This window comes from Sus scrofa, chromosome 12 (genome assembly GCF_054392235.1).
Source record: "Sus scrofa isolate SSC_HxYL_T2T_F1_AM1 chromosome 12, Sscrofa_HxYL_maternal_Yorkshire_Landrace_v2.0, whole genome shotgun sequence".
NCBI classification, from domain to species: Eukaryota; Metazoa; Chordata; class Mammalia; order Artiodactyla; family Suidae; genus Sus; species Sus scrofa.
The window spans coordinates 59,093,975-59,104,711 of NC_139394.1; positions in this window are offsets into that span (position 1 = coordinate 59,093,975).

Sequence of the window (10,737 nt, forward strand, 5' to 3'; positions counted from 1 at the left end):
GCTACAGCCGTCATCGGGCAAATAACGGCCACCCAGACATAAGTGATGCAGTTAAATAAAAATTCACTCCACACACAAACAAAAGCAATAGTAATAATTATGGCTATGGCGGGGGTGGGGCGGTGGTGCCTTCATTGGTAAGTTTTTGTATAAAATCAACAAGGCGGGGGTGGGGGGTGGGGGGAGTGTAGTTCCCGCTGTGGTGCAACGGGATCAGCTGTGTCTCTGCAGCACCAGGACGCAGGTTCGATCCTGGGCCTGGCACAATGGGTTAAGGATCTGGCATTGCCTCAGCTGTGATGTAGGTTGCAACTCTGCCTCAGATGAGATCCCTGGCCTGGGAGCTCCATATACAACAAAAAGAAATAGAAGCCAGTACATAGATAAAGGAATAAAATATGGGGGATAGAGTACCTGAACTTTGACCCAAGAATGTATAATTTGATCTATATTGCTAAATTACTTTTCAGAAAGTGGCATCATTATACCTCCTTAGCAATGCCTATAGCAACATTTTTTTTTATAAAGACAGTATCAATTTGAAAAAAAAATATAGGCAATATCAGTTTGATGAATTAGCTCATAGTTGTCCTGACTGGTGAATCTGTGATTACAGGTGAAGCTGAAGGTTTTGGGTTTCTTGTTGCTGTTTTTTTTTTTTTTTTCCTTTGGTTCTACCTGCAGCATGTAGAAGTTCCAGGGCCAGGGGTTGAATCTGTGCCACAGCAGTGATCCCAACCACAGCAGTGACAATGTTGGATCCTTAACCTGCTGAGCCACCAGGGAACTCCTGAAGTTTTTTTGGTATTTATTGGACAGGTGTATTTCTTCTTCTGTGATTTTCCTATTCATGTCCTTTGTTTCTTTTTGGAAGGTTTTATTTTTAAAATAAATTACAATACTAATTTACAATTGAGTTATTAACATATCAATACATACCAAAAATATAAATTTCTGGGAGTTCCCACTGTAGCTCAGTGGGAAAGGAATCCGACTAGTATCCAGGAGGATGCAGGTCTGATCCCTGGCTTTGCTCAGTGTGTCGGGGATCTGGCCTTGCCATGAGCTGTGATGCAGGTTGCAGACGTTGCTCAGATCTGGTGTTGCTGTGGCCGTGGCCTAGGCCAGCAGCTGTAGCTCTAATTCAACTCCTAGCCTGGGAACTTCCATATGCCGTGGGTGCGGCCCTAAAAAGCAAAAAAAAAAAAAAAACCCGAACATATATATATATATAAAGGTTTTCCTTCACCTTTCTGACTTTGTCTTTTATTGTATTTCATGTATTCTAAAGTTTAAAAATTTTAGGCAGTCAAAGCTATCTTTCCTTTTATGATTTCTGCCTTTGATATGACACCAAAAAGGACATTCTTTTTCTTTTTTGCTCTTTTGCTTTTTTTTTTTTTTTTTTTGGCTTTTTAGGGCCACACCTGCAGCATAATGAGGTTCCCAGGCTAGGGGTCTCATCAGAGCTACAGCTGCCAGCCTACGCCATAGCCGCACCAACACCAGATCCTAGCCACGTCCTCGACGTACACCACAACACCGGATCCTTAACCCCCTGAGTGAGGCCAGGGATCGAACCCGCAACCTCATGGTTCCTGGTTGGATTCGTTTCCACTGTGCCAGGACAGGAACTCCAGAGACATTCTTTCCTCCAAGATTATATAAATATTTGCTTCTATTTCATTCTAGCGCTTTATTATTTTCCTTCGTATATTTATACATTTTGTCCCTCTGCCACAGTGCTGTTAATATGCTAGCCCCCAACCACAAATACCTATTTACATATCAATCAAGTAAAAAAAAAAAATTCCGTTTATCAGCGCCCTAGCCCCATTTCAAGTGCCTGGTTAACCACATGTGGCCAGTGGCTCCTCGCCGTATTGACCGGCACAGATATAGCCTATTTCTATCATCAAAGAAAATTCTATCGGACAGTACCGATCCAGAATTCCGTTGGGGAACGATGGGGAGGGGTAAGGAAGCCAACTTTTTTTTCAAACTAGTTCCGGTAGTTGTTCTAAAAACATCCTTTGGATAATCCGTTGTTCTGATCCCGATTCGAGATGCCTCATTTGTAATATTTGTAACCCAGTAACATACACTTGGATCGGCTCTGGGCTCCCTGTGGTCTTCCTTCCCCTTTCTAACCCCCACCAGGACCACACGGTTCCAACCGTGGTGATCCTATATTTTCATATTTGGTAGAGTCATATTTTTTCTTTCTTCCCGATTCTTCTTTTTTACAAAAAATCTTGGCAATTCTCACACTTATTTTTTCCAGACCAACTTTAAAAATCATTTTGTAGCCTGGAGTTGGACGTCTATCTACACAATGACTCAACTCATGAGGGCTCTTTATCTGACCCCTGCTTTCCCAGCTTCCTCTGCTTCCAGACAAACTCAGTGTTACCATGAGACTCAGCGGCTTGCCCTTCCACGGGGGCCCTGTGTCCTCTTCTGGAACTGGTTCCTCTGGTCCACGTGGGACGTTGCCTTTTTCTCTCGTTTCCTGATCTACTTTGTCCATGCCTACGTTGGAACCATGAACTTAGCATTTTGCATTTGTGTACGGGTCTGTCTTCACATCCTGAAAAGCGATTTGAGGACAAGGCCTGTGTCCTTTCAACTTCAAAGTGCCCTAATTTATCCCAGTACTTTGGCTCAAGGTTGTCACTTAGCAGAAATGTCTTTAGGCAAAGAGTCCAGCTCCGAGAATGCTGGAAACATTGGCCATGGCTTGGAAGGCCTTGAGCACAGCCGTGGGTGGGCTTTGAGCTGCCCGGGGCTAAGACAGAGCTCCACTGTGTGCGTTTAGTCTGGCTGTGATGGGGTAACTGCAGTGGGGCAGGGAAGCCACAGAAAGCCAGGAGATCAGTGAAGAGGCCACTACAAAGTTCAAGGCAGACAGGGGAAAGGCCTGAATAAGGGTGGTGACCGGGGCGTGGAAACGAGGGGACGTTGTTGCAGGATGACGCAGGGTTAGAACTGTCAGGAGACTGGGGCGGACAGAGCTACAACGAACAGGATCTGTCTGCAATGGAGCCTCCCTGCGTTTTCAACACCCGTAATTACTTTGTGCCGTTCACAACCATGACAGTGAGATTTTACCATAAAATCTAAATCAATGACTATAAGGTCACGGATGATTATTCTAGAACTAGCTGAGTTGTCAGTCAAGACCCTTAACCTCCCTGTAACTGCTTCCTCGCCTGTAAAGTTGGTATGGTCATAGCACCTCCCTTAGAAGGCTGTGGTGAGAATTAATGAATACTTGGGACGTATTGAGAGCAAATGCCTGGCACACAGCACGTGCTTAATAATTGCTGGCTACTTTTTTTTTTTTTTTTTTTTTTTAGCTTTTTTAGGACCGAACCTGTGGCACATGGAGGGTCCCAGGCTAGGGATAGAATCTAAGCTGTAGCCGCCGGCCTATGCCACAGCCATAGCAATGTGGGATCCGAGCCATATCTGTAACCTACACCACAGCTCACGGCAACGCCGGATCCTTAACCCACTGAGCGGGGCCAGGGATCGAACCAGCAACCTCATGGTTCCTAGTTGGGAACGTTAACTGCTGAGCCTAGAAGGGAACTCCTATTGGGTACCTTTTTTTTTGTTGTTGCTTTTTAGGGCCGCATTCTCGGCATATGGAGGTTCCCAGGCTAGGGGTCAAATAGGAGCTACAGCTGCCGGCCTACACCACAGCCACAACAACGTCAGATCCTTAACTCACTGAGTGAAGCCAGGGATCGAACCCACAACCTCATGGTTCCTAGTTGGATTTGTTTCCACTGCGCCATAACGGGAACTCGTGGGTATTTTTTTTAATTAATTAATTTTTTTTTTTGGCCACACCTATAGCACATGGAAGTTCCTGCAACCCAGCCACGCGAGGTCCTTAACTCATTGCACTAGGTCGGGGACAAAACCCATGCCTTTGCAGCAGCCCAAGCCGCTGCAGTCAGGTTTTTTACCTGCTGCACCACAGTGGGAACTCCAACTGTGGGCTATTTTAAAAATTACTGTTCACACATTTCTGGGCAGAGAAGTACCTCTTTATCCTTGTGTCTGAGGTAGCTTCCCACTTGTGACAAAAGTGACCAGGCATCTGAGGCCTCATGGAGACTTACATGGGGTGACACATCAAAGGCTTGTGGAAGGATAAAGTCTAGGCACTTAGGAAAAAAGCCCATATCAGGTCAGGCTTGGTCAAGGCTATCATGACCTGACTCTGTTCAGTGGTAAGAGTTGGTCTCTCTGTTTCCTTTGAGAGGCAACATGCGTGCAGCTAGGCAGAGTTTTGGGGGTGTGTGGGGTGTGACTGGAAGGCAGGGCCATGTCTATAGAGACAGAGGGGAGGCCCCCCGAAGTGAGACCCACTCATGCCCCAGGAGCAGGGCTCGATGCTATCTTTCTGTGTGGCTCGCATCATCCAGGGAGAGAATGGGAACTGAGAGGGAAGGATTAGTGGTGGCATCTATCTTATTCTTCCTGCGCACAGAGAAGGTGCAGGAGGAGTGGACACCCCCTTCGCAGGAAACTGCTATTGTTTGCAGATTTTAAAATCAAGAGGGTTCAGGCTAAGGGCGCCTCATCCTGGATACTGCTAAGCGGACTCCTTCCCGTCCGTGGACCCAGTGCAGCTATCAACTGTGCTGGCTTCATTTCTCTCATTTTTTTGGCCTCGCCCATAGCATGCAGAAGTTCCTGGGCCAGGGATCTAACCTGCATCACAGCAGTGACTGGAGCCACAGCAGTGATAACGCCAGATCTCTAAACTGTGAGGCCACCAGGGAACTCCCATTTCACCCATTTTTACTATTTACCCTGCCATCGTGCCCATAAAGAACTGAGATGTGTGTTTATCACAGCTCTCTCTCTCTCTCTTTTTTTTTTTTTTTTTTTGGCTGCAGCATGCAGTAGTTTGATGTAGGATCTCAGTTCCCAGACCAGGAACTGAACCTGGGCCACGACGCTGAGTCCTAACCCCTAGACAACCAGGGAACTCCCTGTTATAGCTCTTAGATCTTGCGAGAAGCAAGTGGACCACCCCAGGATGTCTGTTACAGAGTTTACCACCTTGCTCATCCTGAAAGTGACTGTGACATAGCGTTTAGTACTGGCTCTTTCCTTTCCCCAGAACGAGAGGATTGACCCTGCCCTGACCAACGCTTCTGCTGGTCCTGCTGGTGAACGGAGGTTGAAATGGCCACACCTAAAGCCGGGTCTGTCGAGCTAGCCTGGACCTCGCTCTCTCTCCATCCGCTCTGCCCTCGCTTTCAGCCTCGCCTGTCTCGGGTCCTCCAGGACAGGATGCAGACGCCCTAAGGTCTTTGGTGACCATCGCTGTGTCTGCGAGGGGGCCACACCAACAGTTAATGCCTTTGTGCTCGAACAAGCTCTCCACTGTGTCTCGCGGGGTGAAAACAAAATCCCTGAGACACAGAGCTGACTTCCAGAAAAGGCTCCCGTGCTGTCAGCCAACAGACTCCGGGGCTAATCGGAACCAGATGTGAGTTCCTTCACTGAAATATATTGCGGGTCACAGATTTATTTTTCGAGAGCACCTAAAATAACAATTAAAATCATAAAAATGTGTTGTCCCTAGATATTTTTTCCCTGGTCAACCAAGCCACAGTCTGATACGTCGGGGCTAACCGCTGCCAAAGTCAGCATATTTGCTTTGTTAGAAATCCATAGAATGTGTCTGTCTGCGGAGGTGTGCCCTGGTCAGGCCAGGGACCGCTGCCAACCTACAAACAGTTTCCTAAAATACCCCGTGCATGCAGGAATGATAAGCAGACTCCGTGGATTTGTGGCCGAGAGGCAGCGAGAGAGTGGCGCTGAGCATAAGTCACGTCCTGTGGCAGATACTTCCTGTGTTTCCAAACGGAGTCACCAGCGAGTTCAGCGGCTGCCGGCACCCTTCCTTCTCCAGCTCAGCATCACGGCCGAAGTTCAAACACTGGGCTTCCCAGTCCACCTCTGCGAAGAACGGCTAACAAATTCCCGGGTTGTTCTTTCATCTAAAGCCTCCTCCCGAGACACATCATTTTTTTTTTTTGGAGATTTTGTCAGGACTTTGAGGAGCCCAGCCTCTGCCTCCGAAAAGCTCTCTCAGCCAGGTGCTGCCAACGGTCCCCCACGTGGGTCCCAACCCCATGAAAGTGGGGGGCTTCCAACTCGAACTGCCGAACTGCCGTGGAGCAGGGGCCTCTTGCCCTGTGATCACGGTCTAGCCCCAGGGCTTGTGTCTTAACTGGCTGGTACCCATTTCCATTCCAATACCCGCCTATTGCCCAACCTGAGGCTTCAAGGCCCTCTGGTGAGAGTCTCTTTTCTGGCCTTTGTTCTGTTATATCCCCTCCTGTCTTTGCTGTCCAGTTTCCGGTCTCTCTGCTTTTGGCATGTGGGGCGACCTCTCCCCCAACTCAGTCCTGAGTTCCACGGGGTTGGTTGATAACACCCCCTGTATCCCCACCATACACACCCCCGGGGAACCTCGGTTGGTACGTGCCGTAAGCTTGGCCAGAGGATAGTGGTGACTTCAGTGAAAGCTCGTGATCGGTGGGGGTTTTAGACTCCAGGTCCCTTCTTTTAAAAAAATCAGTTGGTTTTTAAAATCGTTAATCCATTCACATGGCTCCAGAAAAAGTATAGTATAAGGAGGGAAATGGTAATAAAATAGGAAACCATGAGTCTATAAATTTTAAAAGGGATAAATTGAAAATTTAAGACAGCACAGGGCACGGACAGAGTCTCAAGGCATAAAATCCTCATTCATTATAAAGGGGGAAGAGAGTAACTTTACAGTGGGGACTCCCGGCAGACTCCTTAATAAAGTGATCAAAGTTAATGTCATCGGTAAGGGGACAAAAGTCAAAATCACATGCCACCTGATAGAACTCAATGAGGAGATTAAATATCACCTCTGTGATATTCCTGCCCAAGATTCATAACCTGAATTTAGTGGAGGAAACAGCAGACAAACATAACTGAAATACCTTCTACAAGGTTCCCAGCCTACATCATTAAAAAGTCTACAACTAATAAATGCTGGTGAGGGTGTGGAGAAAAGAGAACCCTCCTACCCTGTCGCTGGGAATGTAAATTGGAGCAGCCACCATGGAACATGGTAAAGAGATCCCTTTAAAATAGAGCTACCGTATGATCCAGCAATCCCACTCCTGGGTATCTATCCAGAGGAAACTCTAATACGAAAAGATACGTGCACCCCAATGTTCATAGCAGCACTATTTACAATAGTCAAGACATGGAGACAACTTAAATGTCCATTGACAGATAAATGGATAAAGAAGCTGTGGTACATATATACAACGGAATACTATTCAGCCACGAAAAAGAAAAAGCATTGATGCCATTTGCAACAATAGGAATGGACCTAGAGAGATTATCATACTAAATGAAATCCGAGAAAGACAAATATCACGACATCACTTCTACTTGGAATCTGAAGTAATGATACCAAGAACCTATTTACAAAACAGAAACAGACTCAGAGACATAGAAAACAAAATCATGGTTACCAAAGGGGAAGGAAGAGGGAGCGCAAAATTAAGAGTCTGCGTTGGAGATTAGCAGATACAAACTACTATATATAACGTCGGTAAGCAACAAGGTCCCATTGTAGAGCACGGGAACCTATATTCAATATTTTATAATGACCTATAATGGAAAAAATATGAAAAAGAATATGCATATATATTCACACATACCTGAATCCTTTTGCTGTACACTGGAAATACAACATCATAAATCAACTGTATTTCACTTAAAAAAAAAGATTACTGCCTGTTAGCTGTACGATCATGAAAGCTGGGGAAACACGGAGAAACTATTCCAGGATGAAGGCGATTAAAGAGACACACAACTGCAGGTGGTACCTGATTTTGAATTGGATCCTTTTGTTTTTATAAAGGACATTATCGGGTCACCTGAGTGATGGAAGTGCATCCATGTTAATTTCCTGATTTTGTTGATTGTGTTGGGGTTACGTCAGAAGAATCCTGGTTGCAAGAAATCCACACTGCAGTACTCGGGGTGATCAGGCATCCTATCAACGACGTGCTCTCAAGAAGTTCGGGGAGTGGGGAGGGAGGTATTTTTACCATACTTGCAACTTTTGGGTAAATTTGAGATTATTTCAAATTTTTTTTTTTTCTTTTTATGGCTGTACTCAAGGCGTAGTATGGAGGTTCCCAGGCTAGGGGTCTAATCAGAGCCACCACAGCACAGCAACTTGGGATCCGAGCCGCATCTGCAACCTACATCACAGCTCACAGCAATGCCAGATCCCTAACCCACTGAGCAAGGCCAGGGATCAAACCCCACAACTGCATGGTTCCTAGCTGGATTTGTTTCTACTGCACCACGACAGGAATTCACCCCAAATTTTAAGTTGTTTTAAATTACCTAGTAAAAAATTTGCCTCTAATCTCTGATCCCCATCTGACTACCCCTCCCCAATAACAGGTGAACATATATCCTGATGTATTCTTTAAAGATTTTCTTTTTCTTTCTTTCATTCTTTTCTTTTTTTTTTTTTTTTTTTTTTTTTTTTTTGTCTTTTTGCTATTTCTTTGGGCCGCTCCCGCGGCATATGGAGGTTCCCAGGCTAGGGGTCGAATCAGAGCTGTAGCCACTGGCCTACGCCAGAGCCACAGCAACTCGGGATCCGAGCCGCGTCTGCAACCTACACCACAGCTCATGGCAACGCCAGATCGTTAACCCACTGAGCAAGGGCAGGGACGGAACCCGCAACCTCATGGTTCCTAGTCGGATTCGTTAACCACTGCGCCACGACGGGAACTCCTTTTTTTTTTTTTTTTTCATTCTTTTCTTTCTTTCTTTCTTGCTTGCTTGCTTCCTTGCCATGCCCAAGGCATGAGGAAGTTCCCAGGCCAGGGAATGAACCCAAGGCACAGCAGTAACAATGCAGAATCCTTAGCCCTAGGCCACCAGGGAACTCCCTAGAGGTTTTCTTTCTAATGTATATATAAGAATGAATAATCCAGGGGCCACAATTTAAGAGGCCCTCTGTGATACCGGGGTCTCTGAACCGTAATTTGCTGGAGGATCTTGAAACTTAGTCAGGGCTCCAGACCAGCTCCGGGTACCTTGCCCCCCATCTACATAGCTCTCGGGGATCCCAAGTCTGGGGGTGTGGAGTCCTGACCTCATGGCTGACCCTACAGGAATGGCACCTGGAGCTCTTTGTCCTCTTTCTTCCCTCATCTGAATCACAAGGCTTTGTAGAAATAAAGTGGATTCCTGCTCAAATAGCTCATCCATGGGAAACATCATAATATGTCAGGACCACATTCGGGGGCATTTAGTTGTTTTTTTTTTTTTTGAGAGTGATATTTCAAAATATTCAATGTGGAGGTCCTGCGTGGTGGCATCTGGGGAGTGCTGGGATGCAGGTTCGATTCCCAGCCCAGCACAGTGGGTTAGGGATCCAGCGTTGGTGCTGCTGCAGTGTAGGTCACAACTGCAGCTCAGATCTGATCCCTGGACCAGGAACTCCCCACACCATGGGGGGGCCAAAAAAGGAAAAAAAAAAATGTTCAATGCCTCCAAAGTTTAACATTGTTTCACGTCAAACAAATACCATCCCCCGAGAGTATGTTTCCATTCTAAGAGAAGACGGAGAGTTAAAGGGGGACACCGGGACTGGGAGGAAGAGAAAAAATGGAAAGACAACCTTTCAAGCACTGTCTGGGCACCGTGGGACCCCAGGCTGGGGGCTGCTGTGTCTTCTGGCAACACTGGTCTCCGGTTGATATTTTCTGTTCAAACCTGGGTCAGAAGGAGGGAACCCCTCCTCTCAAGATGGAGTCACACAGGCCTTTCCCCATGGCCTGTCCCACAGCCTCTCACCGCATCCACTGTCATTCCTCATTTACTCCCAAGAGTTAAATCAGGTAGGAATTCTGGGAGCCTGAGTTCTCTGCAGGTGGAGGCCCATGCATAGGACAGGCTCTTTTTTTTTTTTTTTTTTTTTTGTCTTTTTGCCTTTCCTGGGGCTGCACCTGCGGCATATGGAGGTTCCCAGGCTAGGGGTCTTAATCAGAGCTCTAGCCACCGGCCTACACCAGAGCCACAGCAACTCAGGATCCGAGCCGCGTCTGCGACCTACACCACAGCTCACGGCAGCGCTGGATCCTTAACCCACGGAGCAAGGCCAGGGATCGAACCCGCAACCTCATGGTTCCTAGTCTGATTCGTTAACCACTGAGCCATGACGGGAACTCCAGGACAGGCTCTTGACACTGGATGTTTTACAGTTTCTACTCCACAGACGGAGCCTGTTACTTTTGGGGGAAGAGGGTAGATGGCTATTTATTTAAAACAATTTTTAGTTGAAGTAGAGTTGATTTAGAATGTTGGGTTCATTTCAGGTGTACAGCACAGTGAGTCCGTTACACACACATATATGTATATATTCCCTTATGCATAGAACTGAATTTTTCAGATTCCTTTCCCTTATAGGTTATTACAAAATATTGAGTGTAGTTTCCTGTGCTATATTGTGGGTTCTTGTTGGTTATCTCTTTTCCATACAGGAAAGTGTCTATATTAATCCCAGCCTCGTAATTATCCCGCTCCCTCCCCGAGACCGTTACTTTTTCAAGGCACAGTTTCTCTCTGTAGCTCTGACCATCTCAGCTCCACCACGGCCTCCTGACGCTCCTGTCAGTTCACCTTGCCGTC